This window comes from Urocitellus parryii, chromosome 15 (assembly GCF_045843805.1).
Source record: "Urocitellus parryii isolate mUroPar1 chromosome 15, mUroPar1.hap1, whole genome shotgun sequence".
Taxonomy (NCBI): Eukaryota; Metazoa; Chordata; class Mammalia; order Rodentia; family Sciuridae; genus Urocitellus; species Urocitellus parryii.
Window position 1 is genome coordinate 26896886 of NC_135545.1, and position 21690 is coordinate 26918575.

The 21690-nt window shown below is 55.4% G+C and overlaps 1 protein-coding gene across 2 annotated transcripts in view; it reads right to left on the reverse strand.

Annotated features, from left to right (window-relative positions):
• The window catches only part of Znf423 (zinc finger protein 423), a 318905-nt gene that overhangs the window by 133454 nt on the left and 163761 nt on the right, over nucleotides 1–21690 (reverse strand). The window contains exon 1 of one of the 2 annotated variants that reach the window (XM_026410221.2): nucleotides 20204–20278. The exons of the other annotated variant lie outside the window; for it this stretch is intronic. The gene's annotated coding sequence lies outside the window, so the exon portion shown is untranslated. Of the gene's footprint in view, nucleotides 1–20203; nucleotides 20279–21690 lie in introns of those variants that run through there. 2 annotated transcript variants of the gene reach the window in all.

A 21690-nucleotide genomic window follows, 5' to 3' on the forward strand; every position in this document is an offset into this window, starting at 1 on the left:
GCCCTGTTTAAAGCCTTTTATTCAAATAACACTCCACCCTGGCTGCCGCCGTCCCACCCACTCCAAGTGCGTTTTGTGTGAGGGGCACTAAGCTAACTGTTCCAGAAGAGAGCCAGGCTGGCGAGCAGGAGCCAAAGTTGTGACTCAGCTGCAGGGGTGTGGGCATGAGGTGAAGGCGCCCCCAAGATTCCCTTCCACGGGAGAATTCCAGAATTCAGGAAAAGCAGCTTCAAGGAAAGGAACCACTTGACAGCTATTCGCTCACACGTTCAAGTAAATACTGAAGTGGATTTACTCTGTGCCAGGAATTCTTCTAAGGGTCTATGTGTATTAACTCAATCCTCTCAACCGGTAGGTACCCCTTATTACCATTTTCATTGACAGAAGAGGAAAAACCAGGTCACAGAGAGGCTAAGTAATTTGTCCAATGCCACACAGCTATCAACAGAACCAGGATGGAAACCCACAACTCTAAGGTGGCTCCCTCCTTCGAGGAGAGGGGGCTGCGACACAGAAAGTCAACCGGGAGATATAGAGCCCAATGCCAGAACCTCAGCTTCCCCTCCCCTTCCAGAGTACTATCAAAGAAATACAACAAAATAAGTCGAAAAAATTGCTTTCGAAATGGAGATTAAAGACATTTAAAAATGACTAATCCTGCAAAAAGGCCTGGCAGGAAATGGGTTCTAGGAAGCTTTTGCTGTCTGCTACAGGAAAAGAACCAAAACAAGCATAAAAGAGGGGCGAATTGTTGATAAAAATTCAATTAAGTACAAAAAAAGAACATTAGCTGGGCCTCAGAATACATCAGCAGCAGAAAGGGGCCGGTGGGTCCCAGGCTCACGTGATCGCACTTGGTGACCACGGTGCCGCAGCCAGAGGTGGAGGCAGCAGGTGCGGAGGCCACGGCAGCCTCCGAGGCTCCCAAGCTGGACTAGCAGCAGGAGCAGGAGGAGGCAGACAGCTCCGCTCTGAGGGCCACAGGGAACGGAGGTGGGGCTGCAGGAGGAGGGGCTCAGAGGGACTGGGGGAGGGGCTAGCCACAGACCCACAGGAGTGGGGCCCTTCCTACAAGCAAGGTCCCAGATGGAGGGGGGAGTGAACCCCTGTCTTTAAAGGAAGAAATAGTCCTGAAAGGAACTCCTGGAAGCTCCCTGTCTTCACGGGAGGGTAAACCAGCTGGGGCCCAGGAGACTCCAGGTCTAGGACATTCCTGAGCTGGGCCGTCCGTCCATGTGAATAAAAATGACCATCAGTCAGGCCTCAGAGGTGCACACCCAGAGGCTGAGGCAGGAGGAGCTCAAGTTCAAGACCAGCACCAGCAACTTAATGAGACCCTGTCTCAAAATAAAATAACATGGGCCAGGGATGTCGCTCAGTGACAGAATGCCCCTTGCTTCCAATGGCCAGTATCACAAAATTATTGAATTAATTCAATAGAAAATGTTTAAATGACCATCGGCTTCCAGAGAGGACAACAGCTTGAGCTGGTCCCAGGAGTGAGGTCTCTATCCAAGTCCTCAAGTGACTCCTGTGCCCAGAAATGTGCCAGATGCTATGCAAGGGGGTCACTCAAGTGTGTCCTGCCTTGGCCCTGCCCCAAAGGATGGTCTGTGCTAGGGGCACTGGGCAGAGAGTCCATCTGGAGACCCGGGCCTCAGCTGCCTATTGTCATATGGGAAGCTGGAATTCATGGTTTCCAAAGTCCCTTCCAGATGTATAAAAAGGTCATCTGGTACAATACTCCATCCATCCAGATTGTCTTCAGGGTAGTCACAAAAAGACCTGGCAATTCTTCACAAAGCTCCAAAAGAGCTTTTTGGCTACCCACCCATTTCTTTTGGAAAAAATAAAAGCACCAAGGAAATAAGTTTCCCGCAGAACAAAGTTCTGTGATGCTCCAGGTAGGGCCTCCCCTGCCCCCCCCCGCGCCCCAGGAACAGGAATCACAATGGACTTTCCCCCAAATCAGAGAATGGGACCCTAGACTTGGGAAACATCTACTCTAATGATTCAGATGATAACAGACCCGTATGATACAGAGAGGCCGAGTCCCAGAAACCAAAGAGAACCTACAGGTAAAGTAAACTAATAGAGGTTGGTATTGTGTTAAGAAGAACCCCGGAGCCTACCTCTGATCTGGGTAGAAATGAGTGCTGAAATCAGCTGGTGATGTCTGCCACGGGCGGAGGTGGTGGGAAGGGATTAGTCTAAGGCTCTGAGAAAACTGGAGGAAGGAATCTTCTGACTGCCAACACTGGAGCCTTTAACCAGGTTCCTCCTCCAAGAAAGCAGCTGCCAATCCTCTCTGAGAAATGAGGCTTTAGGGACAGTCTCCCAAGTCCAGAGACAGCAAAGCTCGACGGAGACTATGGAGTCGTGCTGGGGTCTAGGAAGGAGCTCCAGCTGCAGAGGTCACTCCAACCCCAGCTGGTGGCCAAGCAGGCCCAAGAGCCTGGGTGTCCCAGGAGAGCAGATCGAAGCTCACCAGCGTCTCGTGACAATGCTGCAGGGCTGGAGCCTGCTTCGGGCACACACAGAGCGTGCTTCCTGTGGAGGCAGTCAGAACCCCAACAGGTGTCCCCCCTGCAATCACAGCTCAGGGGACACCTGGGCGTCTTCCTGACCTCCTCTTGGAAACCTGGGACCTGGAAGCCTACCTGGCCGAGGACGTGGGCCTGAGCTGGGAGCCCTGGTCCTCAGTGCAGCCTGGGTCCTGGGACTGTAGGAAAGGTGCCTTCCTCCTCTGAGCCACTGCCTCTGTGACATGGACTAGGCAACCTCCGAGGCCCTTCCTGGGGCCGCTTCCAGCAACAGTGCTGTGAGCTCCCCTGAGGGGCCCAGGCCCCCGCCCCTGGGAAAGCCCAGAGCAGAGTGGGGCCCAGAGACTGTGGCTGAAGATACAGGAGGCCCCACAGATCAGCTCCAGGCTGGGCGGGGTCACTTCCCTGGCTCCATGTCCACCAGGGACTCGGGCCCCAGAGGCAGAATCTAGGCTCAATCTAGGCTCAAACTAGCCCCAGGGGACCCACAGACACCAGGTGCCCACCCCAGAATACTCCTCAACTCAATTACGTCCCTGCGTGTAAAGCGAACGTTGGTGCAGGGTGAGCATGAAAGGGATCTCAGAGCACCACCGTCTCATTCCACTGACAGGGAAACAGAAGCAACCCAGTAAGTTGCAGGCAGAGATGGAGCTGAACTCAGAACGATTACAGTAGTTACTGCTATGGCACATCTCCTACAGACAGGGTCTGAGCCAGGTCCTGCCTCAGCTGATTCTCACAATATCCTCGTGACGTAGGTACTATTAACATCCGTGCCCCTTTTGGATAACTGCCAACTGAAGCAGCAAGAAGAAAAGCAACTTAAGGGGAGAGGATGCCGTGGATTGAACCCAAGGCCTCGTGCATGCATGCCCCTGAGGTCCGCCCTCAGTCAAGAAAGCCGCTTCTCAGTACACAGAGACAGGCACCTGCTAACCACTGGGCCACAGTGCTTTCCCAGACCAGAGTGCCAGTTTAGGTTCCACCGCACTCCTCTTTCTTGAGGCCCACTACCCAACACAATGCCGGACCCTCCAGGATGAGCCAGATGAAGGTCCCTCGTTTACAACGTGCCACTGAGGCAAAGGCTTGTCCTAAAGTGGGCAGAGTCAGTGGTGGATGATCAGGCCAGGCTGGGCCTGAGGAGAGGCACCTACCAAGGCGGCTGGCCTGTCTCCTCACTGGATGGTGACTAGAGCGAGCTGCTTCATTGGCCTGCACAGAAATAGACTCAGAGGTCGGTGGGAAAATGATCTCCCCAAAGAGGCCCACATCTTAGCCCCTGGAACCTATGAATATGCTGCATTCCATGGTAAAATAGAACTACAACGGATAACCACTTGGCCTTAAAGAGATGATCCTGGATTATCTGGAGGGGGGGGGGCACTGTAATGACAAGGGTCCTTAAATGCGGAGAAAGGTGGCAAAAGGCAGAAGGAGGTCGGAGTGATGGGATCTGAGACGCACCTAACCAGTAATGGCTGGTTTCCAAGACAGAGGGGATCATAAGCCAAGGAAGATGGGCAGCCTCTAAAAACTGGGAACCAACTCTAAAAGAACCCAATTCTTCCACAGGGCCTCCAGAAAGGAACGCAGCCCTGCCCACACCTTGACTTCAGCCCAATGTCTGCATCAGACTTCAGACCTATGGAAATGGAAGGTAATTTTCTGTTAAGGGCCGCCATAAAAAACTAATATGGAACTTGGTACCAGGAGTGGGGTGCTGCTAGGAATTGTGGGATTGGCTCTCGAATCAGGCAGTGGCCAGAGGCTGGAAGAGTTTTAAGGAGTGTGATTTTTTTTTTAAAGCCTGAAAAGCTATATTAACAGAAATATGGATGTTAATAACTCCGTTAGTGAAAAGGAGAAAGTTAAGGAACACATTCAGGAAAACCCAGATAGCCTTAGAAAATACCTAAATCAACAAGAACAAACTGTTGAAGAGAAATGTGAACCCTAAAGGCTCTTATGGTGAAGTCTTATCGAAAAATTAGGACTACGTTACCAGAAATTGAAGACAGGGGATGCTAGTTATTTGGTGGCAGAAAGCTCCGTGGAATTACATCCCACAGCTATGTGGGAGGCAGAACTTAACACGGGTAGACTTGGATATTTAGCTAGGAGATTTTTCTAACAAAATGTTGAAGGTACCACCTGGTTTCTTCTTACTATGTTAAGTAAAAAGGGGAAAACTGATGGGGAAAAAAAAGAACTGTTAAACAACAAAAAGGAACCGGGAACAAATGATTTTGCAAATTCTCAAGTTGCAAAAAGACCCTTTTCAGGAAAGCCTGCTCTAGAGAAAAAGCTGAGGGTGTGATTATCCGTTTTGCTAATATCTTATGAAAATCAAAAGGTCAGAGGAATGAGTCACACAAAAGACTCCTTGGAGACATGAATGGTGTGACTCAAAAGTCTCCTAGACCAAACCAGAGGGCATTGGCATCGAGGTGTTACCTGAATTTCCCTGGAGCTACCGCAGCAGAATTCAAAGGTAGGGATGGAATTTTCTAGAAAATATCTCCAGAGGAGCCTCATGTCTAATGGGAAAAATACCCATGGCGTACGCAGGAGACCCACAAGGTTCTGGAAATTTTTTATACCAGCAGAAACACTGCCAGGTTAGCCCAAAGAGGGGGGAGAGAGTGCAAGATGAAAGACGTCTAGCAGACTCTCACAGTTCTGCAGGCGGAAAACAGGCCAACAGGACCGCTCAGCCGCAAACACGCGCTACCTTTCATGAAAAAAAAAAAAAAAAAAAGGATGATTCAGAAGTCAAAGGCGCAGACCCAGAGGGTGGAGCTGTGAGCCATAGTGGATGAGATCACTACTGGACCAGGTTCAGATTCTGGCCCTGTCATACCCACAGGCAAGTAGATCCCCCCCTTTGTGCTTTCACTTCTCCAACTCTTAAGAGAGAAATCCGATAAATAGGTCTCTAAGTGCCTTTGTGGCTCCAACCGTCTGTGATCAATTAGTGATGCCTGCTCTGGGTACAGATTGAGAACTATCAGGTAGTAGGTATCCAGGCTCCCCACTGCCTCCCCATTTAGTTTTGTTTTTGTTTTTTTTTTTCCATTCAGGACATATTTGAGGAACCTCCTTTATATGCCTGATCCTCTGAGGTTTGCAGAAGGTACCCAGCATTCCTAGGTTCCTGGGCTGGTATCTGCCCAACCTCTTTGCTTGATTCATTACTATCTAAAGTTTGCCTTTGGCTGCTTTGAAATACATGGAGAGAAAGAAAAAGGAAACCCCTTTAATGGCAGTAGTAGGGACTGTATCTACACACTTGATTTCCCTAAAGGGACAGATGGGGGTGTAGTACCAGGGATAAAGACCTGGTTTCTAGCACATGGAAAGCACAGCCACCCTGGGAGAGGACAGGGACAAGGTAACTGGAGGGTCTTGCCTCAGAGGTAGACCAACAGCCCATGGAGGTTACCAGAAGCTCACAGGGCCCTGCCTGAAACCTTGAATTGGAATCCTGCTGTGAGCAAAGATGACAGCAGCTGGGGTTCACCCACTCCTCCGGGGATCGCAGAGGTCCTTACAGATGGGCTCTCACCACTGTCCCCAGTGAGGCCACAGCCAGGAAAAGCAGGGACCACTCTTTCCATTCGAGGGGGGCAGTGACCTTGGGTGGGAGGCTTCAGGGGCAAGGACCGGCATGCATGGGTCAGCAGGCCTAAGCCGGGGGAGGGCGAATGCACACTTGCCCCCGGGCAACCTCCCTAGCTGGCACTGATCCCAACTTCTGTTCCATCTCAAAGGTACCTGGGCACATGGCTTCTCAGAGCCCCCAGACCCCACAACAGCTTGAAAGCCACAGTCAGGCATGCTCTTCTTCTGCCAGCTCCAGGGGCTGGCTAAAATGCCACGTGACCCTGCAGAACTGTCACCGAGACCCCCACTAAACCTTCCAGGGAGCCAAAACCAGCATCAACTTGAAGAGACACAAAGATGATGGCAGAAAGACCTCAACTACTGAGAGGCAGCAGACCCACGGTAAGGGCCCACATGGGTTTGCTCAGGACTCAGACTGGGCTGCCACCCATCCGCTGTGAGCCAGCTGGTTTTCCTGAGACCCCATATTTTGTAACGATAGGACGGCGATAATAAAAGTAAAGGGCTTACCGAGTGGTTAGTACGCGCACGCTCCTCAGCACCGGATTGAGGTTGGCTAAAGAAGACTGAAGGAGGTCCTAAGAATAACTTGCACTACCATCATTAATCAGAAAGCCCAGCATCCAAATGGCATTTAAAATTTTACACAGCCCTCACACCAATTAGCGCGTTCGACATTTGCGGCAACTTTGCACAGTCGTGGAGGATTTGTGATGGTTTTTATCCAACGATTACAAGCGAGCCGGGTGCCATACACCCAGGCATCCTGGAATGGAACCCAGCCTTCGATCCAAGTAAATTTTCTCTTCCACACTCGAAAGTAGCTAAGTTTTGCACAGTGAGTTGTGTGATCGCCCCACGGATAAAGAAACAGAACAGAGAGGCTGGGTCACAGCCTCACATCCCAAAGCAGACGGTCAAGGGAAAAGCAAAAAGAGGACTCCCAGCTCAGGGCCCTTAGCCAGGTGGACTGGGGTAAATGACGACCTGAGCAGCAGGTCACAGATTACCATGGCCGTCCGTCCTCCCTCTGGGTAGTCTGGGGCCCATCCAGTCATCGGTATTTTATTAAAAATGCCAACATTTTCAAAATAGAAAGTACAACTTTTTGAAAAAAAAATCCACATTTGCTTCTTGCTTTTCTTAAAGAAGAGGGCAAAGACCTGGTGGCAGGGGTTCTGCTTCCTGCGTGGTGATGGATGCCTGGAGCTGAGCCTCGGCTCCCCTTCTGGACCAGGGGCATCCATTCACCTGATGGGACTTCCTGCCCATCCCGTGCATCCCTCCCTGGGCCCTAAAGGCACCTGCGTTCACAGAGGCTGCGGGGCCAGCATTCAGGCCTAGGCTCCCAGCTCCATCGCCTACCACCCATGTGACCTCAGGTAGGTTTCAAGACCCTCCCTCTTTTCTACAGGGGAAGAAACCTGCCTCAGTTTCCCCCAGGTAAAACTGGGATCATAACGGTCTCAACTACCGAGATGTTTTACTGATGGAATCCGTGAATATTCATAAAGTGTCGTATGTGATGCGCATCCTGTGATGCATGAAATCATCCCTGCTCCTGGCTCCCAGCTCACCCTAAGGTGGTCGCAGGGCAGAGAGAGGAGAGAGGCGGGCGGGGGTGGGATGGTCTGTATGGACAGGGGACAGGGGTAAGATCCGGACTCGCTGAGCCCTGAAGGATATCCAACAGGGTCTAAGCCAAGGACCGCAGTGACCTCTGCAGCAGATGGTTTTCAAGATGAAGGAAACTGGACCTACATAAAAGCCCAGAAGGCCCCTGCTGTCACAATCCCGGGACATCCCACCCTAAGGGAGACTTCCAGGCCACCCAGCCCGACACTCCCACGACAGATGGAGAAGCAGGGCACCGGCAGCCGTGCTCTGGCTTGGACTCGGTCCCCAGGCTCCATAGTGAGGGGGTGGGGGATGAGGCTCAGACCCCCAGGACCCTGCTTCCCAGCACCACGGGGACTGCTGTCCCTCACGGCTGCCAGACACGCAGGGCAGGGAGCAAGCATCGCCTTCCCCTTGAAGCTTCTGACCTCGAAGAACACACAGCCTGCCAGGCAGCTCCATCCCTTAGACAAATTTACTTAGCACTGATATTGCAAATGCAATCCAGCTCGAGTTTTATTGCAGAAATTAAACAGACTAGGAAAGAAGGAGAAAAAAAAAAAAAGAAAGAAAGAAAGAGCCAGTACTCGTCAACTCACTCGAGACTGGCTGTGATCAAACTCGCTAAAGAGGGACACCGCGATCCACTCCTGCTGGCCCTGCGGGCCCTCTCTGCCCTCCCAGAAGGATCCCAGAAGACTGGGTGCCTGGAGCCCAGCACCTGCCCGCCTCCTGGGGTGGGTCTCCCACGCGCCCCCCACTGCCCTGCCCACCTCTTCACAGGGAGCCAGAGCCTTGTGAAGTCATCTCACTGAGCCTCAAGAAGTCACACCACCACCAAGGGCTGTCACGAAGGGCGCTCTGCTCGACTCGGGAGCAGGCAAAATGCTTTCGGGGTTGAATCACTGTTTTTCTTCCCTCCCTTTGGAGATCGGCAGAGCCCACGTGCGGCCGCGTTTGTGGACCTGGGACTGGAAGCAGCTGCGCTCTAATTACATGTAAAGTGTACCAAAACATCCCTTTTATCACAGGCTGGAAATCTGTTAGCATCTGTCTCTCCTTTGTTTCTTCCACAAGATACAAGCTTGTTTCTACATTTTTCTCACCTGTAGCGGTGATTAAAATTCATTATAAATGAAAGGAGTGAACAGAGAAACAAGTTCCTCTGTGTACCGTTCTAAACTCAAATTAGAAACAGCTGTTTGCTAATTCATGCAGTGATGTTTTGTCGTGCTCTGTGAATCAATAATAACTCACCCTATTGCTGCAGAAATTTTTGGATAATCCGTATATTTAACGCAACGTTGGGTTCCCCCAGGCAAGGCTGCGACGGTGGGGGGGAGCTGCGACCTGGCTCAGGCCCCCGCGAGGGGACTCGGACTCAGCGCTCTGGAGACACCTCTCCCAGGGTCCCACAGTGAACCCCAAATCAGAGCCGCCCGGCACCGCTCCCCCTACATGGGCTCTGGAAGGACCACAAGGAACCCTGAACCGGTCGCCTCCTCGCCTTCCCTCCCCCAGCACCACCAAAAAAAAAAAAACCTCAACTCTGATTAAACGCAAACCACACACATCCTCCAGCCGCCGGAGGGAACAGCAAAATTAAAAGTCTAATTGGTACCCGGAACAATTTAAAACTATTAAGTATAGGTGAAGCTTTTCTGTGAGAAAATAATCCTCTGATTGGGATTAGGCGTGTTTGGATAGCGTTCCTCCAGTGCGTCCGTCTTAGCTGCAGAAGTTAGAGCGGCGGCGTGGAATTCCTTGCAAGCTCTGGCAGTGTTCAGGCATGCCCTCTGCCAGCTCCAGGGACAAAGGCCACGTGGTGTCCTGAGCTGCATCCCCTTCCGAGGCTCTGGAGCGTGCAGGGAGGGAGGGCGGTGGGCCACGCCTCTGGAGGCCTGTCCTACCCACTGGGCGCACCAACCCCTGCTCTGTCCCAACTAATACGCCAAGACACTTTTCCTCCGGGAAGCCTTCTCTGGCTTCCTCTGCTACCCCAGGCACCCCTCCCTGACCTCAGGGCACTGTCTGTTCATCTGTGAATGCTTGGGGTGCCCCTGAGTATTCTGATGGGCTCCAGGGCACAGTCACACTGAGCCCCTTCTGTGGCCAGGCACAGCGCCAAGCTCTTGCCCTCTGCAAGCCCTCTCCTCTGTCCCGCACAGTGACCACCAGCACTGCTTCCCCCTAGTTTACAGATCAGACAACTGAGACTCAGCAAGGGCCCTGAGTTCCGCGGCGGTTAGCTGGAATAACTCCATCTTTCTGCAGAGAGAGGGGGACCACCGACGCTCATCAGAGAGACAGCTGAACATGCCTCACGGGGCCCAGCCTCAGACCTCTGTTCAGGCTGCGGTGCTTACCACGCATGCCCTTCCACCTGGTCCCCTGCAGGGTGCAGGCCCAGGTGGGCTCAGGCGCACCTGTACGGCTATAAGGAGCTTTCCCTAGAGGTAGGCCAATGGATGCCAGTCAGACCCCATCCCGCACAGGAACGGGTGAGCACAGACGAGGTGCCTTCTGGGAAGGCAGGAAGCCACCACCCTGGGCTTTCAAGAGAAAGATCTCCACGGACCCCTGGAAGTACCTACCACGGTGAGAACACATGACCTGGGGGACAGCCTGGATGGTCTTAATGACATCGATGCCCAGAAGACCAGCGCCCCTCGATGCCCTGAGCAATCGTCCCACCGGGTCAAGAGCAAGGGTCCTGGTGCCTGCCGACTCCTCTGTACCATTTATTTCCACGTAGGCGGGAAGGCCTCCGACTCCACATTCCAGAATGCTCTGGCTGCCGTGACGTGAGCACCGGGGGTTTCTTTGGTTTTGTTTTTCACTCACTTTGAAAGTTTCTGTCAACCTACAGCAAAGGACCCCCTGCCTTTCTATTTGCAAGATGAAGTAAATCAATTCATTTGAGAACGAACTTAGAGAGAAATGCTAGGTGAGCCCTAGCACCAGCCATACTCCAGTTTCACACAACTCCCAGCAGAGGTACCCAGAGGACCAGAGCCTGCGCCCCGTCCAGACACAGGTGGGAGGCCTGATGGGAAACTGGGAGGCAGGCGCCCCCGAAGTCACGAGAATCCACCGTGCGGTGCAAAGTGAGCCCATTAGGGAGACCTTGGACACCTAGTAGAGGAGCCCCAAACTCCATCCTGCAGGACCAGGGAGCCACCAAGGGAATCTGAGCTGGTGAGTAGACGCCAGCAGGAGCTGGACTTTGGACTGCTCACCCTGGCCCAGGGATTTCTTCTGGGTCTCTGAGCAGAACCCATTTCAGGGAAACCTGAAACCCCAATGCCCAGACCCAGGGTCCATGGAGGGGATGACCCTACGCAATTTGCATGGAGTCCCATTCCCAGGGGGACCAGCGCCCAAGTCATTGTGAGTGGCAGAAGCCACCACACTCCCCTGAAGAGCCCTCCGGGACACGGAGGGTGGGGGACAGTATCCCCCATGAGTCCACCCCAGAGAGAATCACGGTGCTCCCTGCCTGGACGAAGGAGCCACGGTGACCCCGAATTGTACACCTTGGCCCCCAGAAAGATGAGGCAGGGTCTGCTCCCATGGAGGGAGTGTGGCGCCAGAAAGGCCAGGACAGCAGGTGGACGCTCACCTCAAGGCCCTCTGAGCTGAACCCGCGCTCTGAAACTCCTTCTCCCCAAACTGGCCTGGCCTTTGCCTGGGGGGGCTGATGTCCGGGGCCAGGGCTCAGCGGGTGTGCGAGGCAGGGGTCCTGCTCACTGATTCAGTGCTCCCCCTCCTCACCCCCCCCTGCCCCCAATCAAAGGCCTTCCTGTTTCCAGCCCTGTCCCCCCTCTACAGGGCCACACTGCTGGCCTTAGAATGAGCAGAACTGACCAGGTGAGGTGCAGGCTCCCCCTCCCCACGATCATGCCTGGGTCTGAGGGGGTTTTGGAGGTTCTGCAGGACGAACAGCCACAGTGAGGCCTTGACCCCACCCAGTGCAACCTGCCCCCCCCCCCCGCACCCCTGCATGACAGCCCTGTGCCTTCACCCCAGGGAGCCTGGCCCCGGAGCTGCAGGGGAGGACTCCTGTCCTAGGAACGGGCTGACACTCCCGACCCCACCTTGGCAGTCCCCCACCCGGAGGCCTTGCCTCAGAGACCACGCACAGCTCTCTCAGCTCACGGCAGGTGCCAGGGGAGGTCACGGGCAGGGCATCAGGGCGGGCCTGTGCCAGGTTGAGGAGGTCTCTGCAGATCCAGCTCCTATGCTCCCAGGGGGGGCACAGGGAGAAGGAGCCTCATCGACACCAGAGCTGCGTCCCCTGGGCCCCTCAAGGTCTGGCTGGCCTCTGCACAGCCCAGTGGACGGCCCAGGGTCTCACACCTGGCTGGGTCAGCACTGGCCTGGGCCTCGGAAGCTCCAGGTTCTCCTCGTCTCTTCCACAAAACGCAGCTGGTTGTGTGACTTCCTTGCTGGTGATGTGGACCGAGGGAGGGCTCAGGAGAATGAGCAAGCAAACACACAGACAGCCGGTTCCAAGGACAGGGCAAGGGATGTGGCCAGGGGCAGAGAGAGCCTAGCCCACCAGGCCTGGGTTCCATCCCGGGTTCCTCAAAAAAAAGAAAAAAAGGAGGGCTGGGGTTGTGGCTCAGTGGTAGAGCGCTTGCCTAGCATGCGAGAGGCACTGGTTTCGATCCCCAGCACCACATAAAACAAATAAATAAACAAATAAAGATTTTTTTTAAAAAATCAGATTGTAATTTTTTTGCAAAATCCAGTATTGTAGAAAAGTACCTGGTGCTGCTAAGCTAAAACTCTGCTTAGAGATGGCACTGAAGAGTGATTAATATTACATTTTATCCATAGATTATACATATTACATAAGTGCACATCTGTGTAATTAAGAACATCTATTATTTGTCTCACATGTTCTCATTTTATATTCATCGAATCTGACCACTTATTATTACCAGCCCCATTTTACAGATGAGAAAACAGAGGCTCACAGAGATGCATCAGCACGCCCAGGGTCTTGCAGGTGAGAGATGGCAGAGCTGGGCTTTGGATGCAGGTGCCCTGTGCTCTTCACCATGGTGGGATGTGTGTATGAAGACACGAGGTCTCCGGGAGGGAGGGAGGCTGAGGGACTCACTCAGGGACAGAGCACTCTCCCAAGGAGCCAGCTTCTACAGCGCCCAGACGGAACAGGCAGCCGGGGATCCTGAGGGGAGGCCTGGAGGATTGTCATATTTTGAGCCCAGACACCTATCAGGAGACCATGCTCCTAGGCTGGGGAGCAGACTTTTGTGGGCACAGGGTGCACACCTTCTGACCTCGGATCACAGAGCAGCTCCGATCAAATTGCTTCTGAGGCCTCACTCAAAGCTCACCCTCCAGCATCTGGAAGAAGTGAGATACCCTCTGCCCCAAGCACTCCCTGGGCACAGTGAGGTGCCTGGAGCCCCTCAGCAACTCCAAGAGACAGTCACGAGAGTGGGCCCATTTTACAGAGGTGGACACTGAGGGGTGGAGAGACCGAGACACACATCACAGCTATGGATCCCTCAAACGTAGCTACAGCACAGTGGACAGTCTGAGCATCAGGGCTTGACGCCCCAACTCGAGGGCTCACCTGCAGGTTTGCCCCTCTCTCAAGCTTGGCCCAGAAGGCAGAGAGTTAACTCCCCCCAGGAATCTTCAGATCAAAGGAGCCTGGAGCCCCTGGACTCCTGTGGAAATGACTTACAGGGCACCCAGCACAGGCACGAAGGTCCAGGAAAACCATGCCCAGGGTCTGCAACAATGCTGCACCCCCAAATCGGCCTCCCTCTTTCCCTGCCCCCTGGCTCCTGCTTCTTAGCACCTCTCCAGCATGCCATCTGCACCCGAGCCCTGCTGAGGCCCAGAGTTCAGGTGGCCCGTGTGCAGCAGTGACCTGAGGTGCTGGGCAGGGGTGCGGGAGCACCAGGCACCACTTCCTTCGGGCCCCACAGCCCACTCCCTGCCCACACCAGGATTTGCACCCCAGCACTGTCACTCAACTCAGTCCCCTGGATCACCTAACAATGCTACCTCCCCGAGCACAGTCCTGAGGAACGACACGGATCCAATCGTGGGTGTGGAGTGTTTGTCAGGTCCATAGAAGGAAGAGTATTATTTTTTAAATGCACACACTGCCTCGGAGCTCTGCACCCCCAAAAGCGGCCCCCAAAGCCCACGGGTGGCCCTGCTGTGGCTCAGCTCTGGGTTCACTCCCCTCTAGGCTGCGTCACCAGGCTGGTGGCCCGCCTCAGGACCCACCACATCCCCAGCACCATGCTGGGAGAGAGGCCAGCAGGAGAGAAGTGTCCTGGGCCCCACAGGAGGATGGGCATGGCGGGGAACAGGGGTTGGGGGGGCCTGGGGGTCTCCAGGATGTGCCGGAGCCAGGCACTTCGAGGTCTCCATGACCCCTTGGACTCAGTCAATTCTACAACTTAGCAGAGAAAAATTCCATTTTTCCTGGATTTCATGCTTCAGCCTCCAGAAAAATTACCATGGTGGGCTTTGCTGCCGAGCCATGAAGCCCACGGCAGAGAGAGGCCAGGGGAAGAGTCCTGGGTACAGCAGCTGGGCCCAGGGCCACCGTGAGATGAGGAGCCCCAGGGATTCCCCTGACCCAACTTCCAAGTGTGGGGCGCGGCAGCTGAAGTCCCAGACATCAAGGCCACAGCAGGGACCCGGATAGCTTCCCAGCATTGCTGTCCCCTGCCCGGGATCCCATCCCACCCCTGCCCTCCTCCCTCTGCTTCCTGAGCCTGAACGGCCACCGTCCCCTGAGACTGGAAGCAGGACCTCCCTCTGCCCACGGGGCCTGCACTCACAAATGAACCTGAAACTCACCATCACCAGAAGCCACATTCGCTGACAAGTGTCAGGCTTGTCAAAGTTTATATAACAGGTCTAAATGGGCCCGTTTTTCGTCCTACATGTCCCACTGGTTTCAGTGCAACGGAACGACACACCCTTTGTTGGGCCCGTTTTGCAGATGAGGAAAATGAGTCACAAAGGGCTGAAGAGACCTCTGGGACCACCTGGCCCACTACCCGTCGTATGAGGGAGGATACTGAGGCCCTGGAGTCTCGGGGAGGACTTGCCTCACGACAGGATCCGGTGGGGCCAGGAGGAGCAGAGCTTGGCCCTCCACTGCATGACGGACAGATCACTTCAGTGTCACTGGACGCTCTGGATCCCCATGCACACACTCACGGGCACACACAGGCTCAGGAGTGGGCTGGGGAGAATGACATCAGACAGTTGGGTAAACTGAGGCCACCACTGGTGGAAAGTGACTGATCACCCAGGATCCTGCACATGTTTGGGGGTTCACTGCCCTCCTGCAGCCCCAGCCTTCTCCCCACAGTGGACCCGGGACAGTGCCAGCCCAGCTCAGGAGAACAGCACCCCGCCCGCCCCGGCCTGCCCCACTGTCCTTGGCAGGTTATTAGCTCAGCGCAGTGCCTGGTGCTGGGGGACCCTCAGCGCCTGCTGGAGAGAGCGTGAACCTGCATGTCAGTCACTTTGGGCAGGCGTCGGTCAGCAAGGAGCGCAGGGCCATGAAGGAGCTGCACACTCCTGGCTCCTCCATTGGCTCTCCAGCTAAACAGCTGCACTTGGTCCTTCTCAGCCTCTTCTGAGACAGTGGTTAGGACTCCTCGCAGGTGCTCTTGGCTTAGAACCGCCTGAAGACAACTCGGATAAGTCCTGAGTTCCTGGGTCCCGGGGAGCCCCACAGGCACCTGGCAATAGCTCTCTGCTTGAGCAAGGGATGAAAGGATCCTGCCTCCAGGAAACACCCAGCACCAATGGCATGGATGGACGGTCGGACAGAAGGGTAGATGGACAGATGGATGGATGGATGGGTAGACAGATGGGTGAATGGATGGACAGATGGATGGATAGATGGATGGATGGATGGATGGACAGACGGATGGACGGACAGATGGATGGATGGGCAGATGGATGGATGGATGGATGGATAGGTGGACAGATGGATGGATAGATGGATGGGTGGGTGGATGGATAGATGGATGAACAGACAGATGGACAGATGGAAAGAGAGGATGGATGGATAGATGGATGGATGGATGGACAGATGAAGGATGGATGGATAAATGGGTGGATAGATGAACAGATGGATGGGTGGACAGATGGATAGATGGGTGGACAGATGGACAGATGGAAAGACAGACAGATGGATGGGTGGATAGATGGTTGGGTGGATGAATGGGACGGGTGGATGGATGGATGGATGGATGGATGGATGGACAGACAGATGGACTGATGAAAAGACAGATGGATGGATGGATGGATGGACAAATAGACAGATGGGTGGATGGATATACAAATGGATGGATGGATGAATGGATGGGTGGACAGATGGATAGATGGGTGGACAGATGGACAGATGGAAAGACAGACAGATGGATGGATGGATGGACGGATGGGTGGATGAATGGACCGGTGGATAGATGGATGAATGGACCAGTGGATGGATGGATGAATGGACCGGTGGATGGATGGATGGATGGGTAGATGGATGGACAGATGAATAGATGGATACATAGATGGAAGGATGGGTGGTGGATGGATGGACGATGGACAGACAGACAGATGGACAGATAGAAAGACAAATGGATGGATGGACAGATAGACGAATGGGTGGATGGATACACAAATGGATGGATGGATGAACGGACAGTTGGACAGACGGATGGATGGATGGACAGACGAGGGGATGGATGGATGGAGACAGATGGAAAGAAGGAGGGACAACATGGTGAAGTTCAGGCTTGGTCTACAGAAGGCATTCACTCTGGAGTAAGTGACAATATGAATGAGAAAATGCGTGCAGGAGTGGATGACTGGCGGAGTGGGCCACCACAAGCTGCGAGGAGCTCCTCCAGGGGCCACTGGGAGGCAGAGGCCTAGGAGCCACGGTGGAGGCTCAGCAGTGGACAAGGTCCCGTGCCCCTGTGCGATGGCAGAAGGCAGTTCGTCTGGACTTCAGTGTGGCCTGCGTCTGCCATTCTTTGATTTGAACGGAATCTCTTGGCGCCAGGTAAGAGCAAGGCTCTGTGCAGGGGTGGGAGGCCAGAAACAGAAGGAACAGCCCAGCTACCTGTTTTGGCCTGGATCCCCGGAGAAATGGCATTAAAACAAGGAGCCCCCAGGCAGGGAGTGGGACTCCTATTTTTTCAGACCAAAGCAGAGCAAATGGACAGATTTAATAAGAAGCTAAGAGTCCCTGCTCTTAAAGAGACAGACTCAGCAATGTGACGGGGGGGGGGGGGGGGGGGGGGCATGACACTTCCATTTTTTTTTCTGGTAAGACCCCTCAAGCGAATGCCTCCATGCTACACACCCTGGAGGGCCAGGGTGTCAGTGTCTTCCCCACACACCAGATTGGGACGTCCCAGTCACACCAGAGACCTCCTGACGTACTCACCAGCACCCACAAACAGTGTGCCCTCCACCAGGAACGCACAGGCAAGCCGCCCCCCCCCTGTAGGTTTATCTGGGAGAAAGACCAATCGAGTGCAAGTGGGTGTCACCCCCGCCCAGCCGGGGTGTCTCATCTCTTGCCCAAGGGGACAACAATAAAAGCCAGTGTCCCACTCCTCTCGGGAAGGCCTTGCGCTGTTCATCTGTCAGCCCTCTGTCATCCTCAAATATTTAGGGAGCACCTCCTGGGTGCCAAGTTGTGGTCCCAGTGCTGGGACGGCAACACCAGCGGAGCCTGCCCCTAGGGGCCGCATTCCAGGGGCATCAGGTTTGCAGAAAAGAAAGGCTCTGGAGACGGAGAACCCAGGCTCAGATCAACTCCACCACTGGCCAACGGTGCCAACCAGGAAAGTCACCACCTCTCAAAGCCTCCCCCAGGGCAGGGACAGGCAAGGCCTTTTTGTCGGGTCGGGTTTGGGTGATCAAATCAGACCATGCAGGCCAAGCTCTCTGGCCCCACACCCAGCACACAGGGATGTTCAATAAAGGTGCCCCTGTGTGCCATTTCTAGATCAGTGATGGCAAATGTGGAGACTGCTTGGAAGACCCCTGGGACCCTGGCCCTGGAGAACCATGTGCCCTGCTTCCCAGCCTCCCTCCCCATGAGCATCCTCAAATCCCCATCTCCTTACGCCATCCCTGCTGAGGTCCTAAAAGGAGAAAGCCAGCCCCACGATCTCAACACTGAGCCCAACATGAAACCTAAACGTAGAAGGGCCCTAGAAGGATCCAGTCCACCCTACACCAGGACTTAGCATCCCTTCTACAATGAGGTGTGGTCTCTTCCAGGTAACCTATTCTCTTCTGAACTCTCTTAGCAGGTAAGAGGAAATCTCACGGGGCGCCGTGGTGCACACCTGTGATCCCCACGACTTGGGAGGCTGAGGCAGGAGGATCACAAGTTCAAGGCCAACCTCAGCCACGTAAGAAGACCTGTCTCAAAATACAAAGGACTGGGAATGTAGCTCCATGCCACAGTGTCCCTGAGATGGATCCCCAATGCCAAGGAGAAAAGAAACAGGAAGAAAGGAAGGAAGGAAGGAAGGAAGGAAGGAAGGAAGGAAGGAAGGAAGGAAGGAAGGGAGGGAGGGAGGGAGGGAGGGAGGGAGGGAAAGGGGAGAGGAGGAGGAGGAAAAGGAAGAGGAGGTGAAGGAGGTGGTAGTGGTGAAGGTGGAGGAGGAGGAGGATGAGAAAAAGAAGGAGAAGGAGGAGAAGGAAGAAGAAGAAGTAATCATCTCATCATGAGCCTTAAGGGAGTGAGTGCCGACTACCTGTTAGGGACAGGAATAACAGAAAGAAAGAAGACAGACGGTGAGTCACCTGTCACCTGGCAGCCATTTGTTAAAGTGACATTGCAATTTACATTTAGTCCTTCAACAAATAGGAATAAACTCCTCCTCTGCCAGCCCTGTTCCCGGCTCTGGGGACGGGGCAGGAACAAACAAGGCCCTTGCCCTCAGAGAGCTTTCGGTGTGACGAGGGGAAGCTGGCCCTTCCTTTCCGGGTGAGGCAATAAATCAACACAGAGCTACTTCGGTGGAGCTACGAACACGCAGGAAGAGTGGGGAAGGAGGCGGTACACTGGACACACCACAGGGTGACCTGACGCCAGCAAGGACGCACCCCAAGGCGGGATCTGGAGGAAGAACGTTCCAGGCAGGAGGCTAACAGGTGCGAGCCCCAGAAGCTGGGGCGTGCGAACGTGGTACATTTTCTGAGACGCAAATGAGGTGCTCGGGGTGAAAGCGCGGGTCCTACCTTCAGAATTCACAATCCATGCCGTGACCCCCGAGACCCCACCGGGACCCCAAATCCAACCCCAACACTGACTCACTGTGTGACCTGATGCTGACCTCTCAACCTCTCTGGTCTTTAGTTTCGGCAACTGCTCACCAGGACTGCCTCAAGCGGGCGCTGGCAGGGGAGGGAGGACTCTGGGGTCCTCTGAGTCTGCTGCTCCGTACAAGACGCACCCACCATTCCTCCTACCCCACAGAGCCATTCTCCTACCCGTGCCAGCAACACCACGCAGGATTGGTACTCCTGCCAAAATAGCTATTAACCCAGTAGCCAATAATAACACGTTATCCTATCAATTTGCTTCTGAAACGCTGTGTAATTGCAGAACCCAAGTTTGCCATCTCGGTAGCCTGGTTACGACACAAACAGAAAGAAACTCACCATCCCTTCCCAAGGCGGACGAGTGGCCTGCCTCGAGAAGCACCACTTAGCGCCCCCCCGCCCGCCCCTCCAGCCAGGCCCCACGGAATCCACCAGAATCACAGTCTGGTGATCAATAGACCAGAGGCCATCTCTCTGTCCTCTTGGCATGTCACCTCTCTGATCAGAGAGGGGACTGCTGCCTGGGATGTGATGGCTTTGTGGGTGACAAGGTCAGGCCCAAAAGCCAGACCCAGGCGGCCTCCCTGCTGGCCAGGAGCCACGGGGCAGGAAGTGGGGCAGACAGTGAGTTTGCAGAGGGCTGGGAGCCAAGGGACCCAGGGGAAAGCGAGCCCTTAGGGGCGCCCAGCTTGAAGGGCACACAGACCCCCAAGATGCAAGCCAGGCGCCTCGCGGGCAGCCCACGGGGTGCCTGAGGAGGGGAGAAGCCAGAGGGTGGTGCCAGATCCAGAAACCAGGGTGCTCCCCAGGCACGGCCCTGGCTCCCCACTGCAGGACGTGACACAGGTCTGACACCGGGTCACCAGTGCCTGCTTCGCAGCCTGGGCCACACTCCACAGAGTTTCCGTCTTTCTGGATTTGATCCACTCGGAGCAAGCACTCCGCTCCGAGGGCGCCCGAGCCTCTGATGGGCCTCTTGGCCTCCCTGCGCAGACCCCAGCCCGTTTTATTCACCCTCCCCCGGGGCCAGGCCACCCTGCCCCTCTGCTTACCTCTCCCCCTGCTCACCAGGGCGGCCGGGGGCAGGCCAGCGGATGCCAAGAGGGCTGGAACCTGAGATCAGGTTCCCGGCACCGGCAGCGGGACAGGCGAGGGCTGGAGAGGCACTTCCCGCTGGCCCACGGGTGACCTCAGCCACGGGACGCATCTCCACCCGCCCCGCCTCGGCAGGCCAGGGAAGGATGGGCCGAGGGCTGCTCCCGCTGCGGCGCTTGGCGGGGAATGCAGCTAGCAGGAGAGGAAGGGCCTTGGGGAGGGAGGGGGAGCAGATGGGGAGGAGAAGACAGGCCAAGGCTCAGGCCACACGGCCAGATGTTGACCCAGTTGAGGGCCCCAGGCCCCAGGGCGCCGGGGAAGTCCTGCCTCCGCCCGCTCTGAGAGTCTGCAGGGATGGAGGGGCTGGAGCCCCCCCCCAACGCCTGGCCCCGAGGTTGAGGCCAAGGGGAGGACAGCAAAGGGGCTCCTGGCCACCGCCCTGTCTGCCAGCACAGGGTGGGGGACAGCCCCCCGGAGGCCCTGGGTGGGGCGGGTGGGGTGCCGTCTGCAGGAAGCAGTTCTCTGCAAATGGAAACCAGGCCTCGGAAGCCGGCCTGCAGCCCCGGGCAGCTCCCGGGGACCCCCTGGCTCTGAAGGTGCCCCAGCCAGAGGGGACCGTGGTGTTAAAAATGGACCAGCTGGGAGGGGACTGGCCACTGGGGCAGGATCGGGTGGCCAGCTGCATCTCCGTCCCTCCCGTCTGTGCCTGAGCACCCTCCGTGGTCGGCACATCTTTGCCCCAGGCCTGCTTGTCCAGAAGCGCTGTAAAAAGCCAACTAAAGGCGCGATTTTCTTTCCTGGGCTTCCCTCTGGGCAGCGGTCAGTTAGGTTCCTGGCAGAGCTGGGCCTGGGGACGGGGTTGGCGGAGGGGCAGGCGTGCGCTCCCCACTCCCCGCAGATGATGCTGGTGCCGGGGCTTCAACCCTCCAGGCCGCCTCCTCAGCCGACAGCGGGGAGTAAGGACTGGGCCCACTCCCCCCAGGAGGGGAGGCTGCCTGGGACACAGGACTCGGCAGACAGTTCACAGCCATGGGACCTGGGCTCTGACATCCAGAGCTGGGAATGTAGCAAGTCCCTTGGTGCAGGTGACCCAGGGTCACCCACCCACCCACCCACGTGTCCATCCATCCATGCACTCGTCCAGTTGTGCAAGTTCTTGCCCACCAGGCAGGGGACCACTCGGGCAGTCTGTGGCCTACAGCTGAGAGAGGGTGACAGTCTTTAGCTGTGTTGTGCTGTTTGCTGTGACCAGAGAAGTCGGCAGGGCTGAGGGAGCACGGGGGCTTTGTGGCAGAAGAAACCTCCACACTGAGACCCCCAGAGTGAAAGGTTAACCAAAGCAGGGAGGCGAGGGTAGGGAGCAGAGTTCCAGGCTGCAGGCGCGTGTGCAAAGACCAGGAGAGGCTCAGGTCGGCTGGCTCTATTCAGCCCGGCTGTGCACACT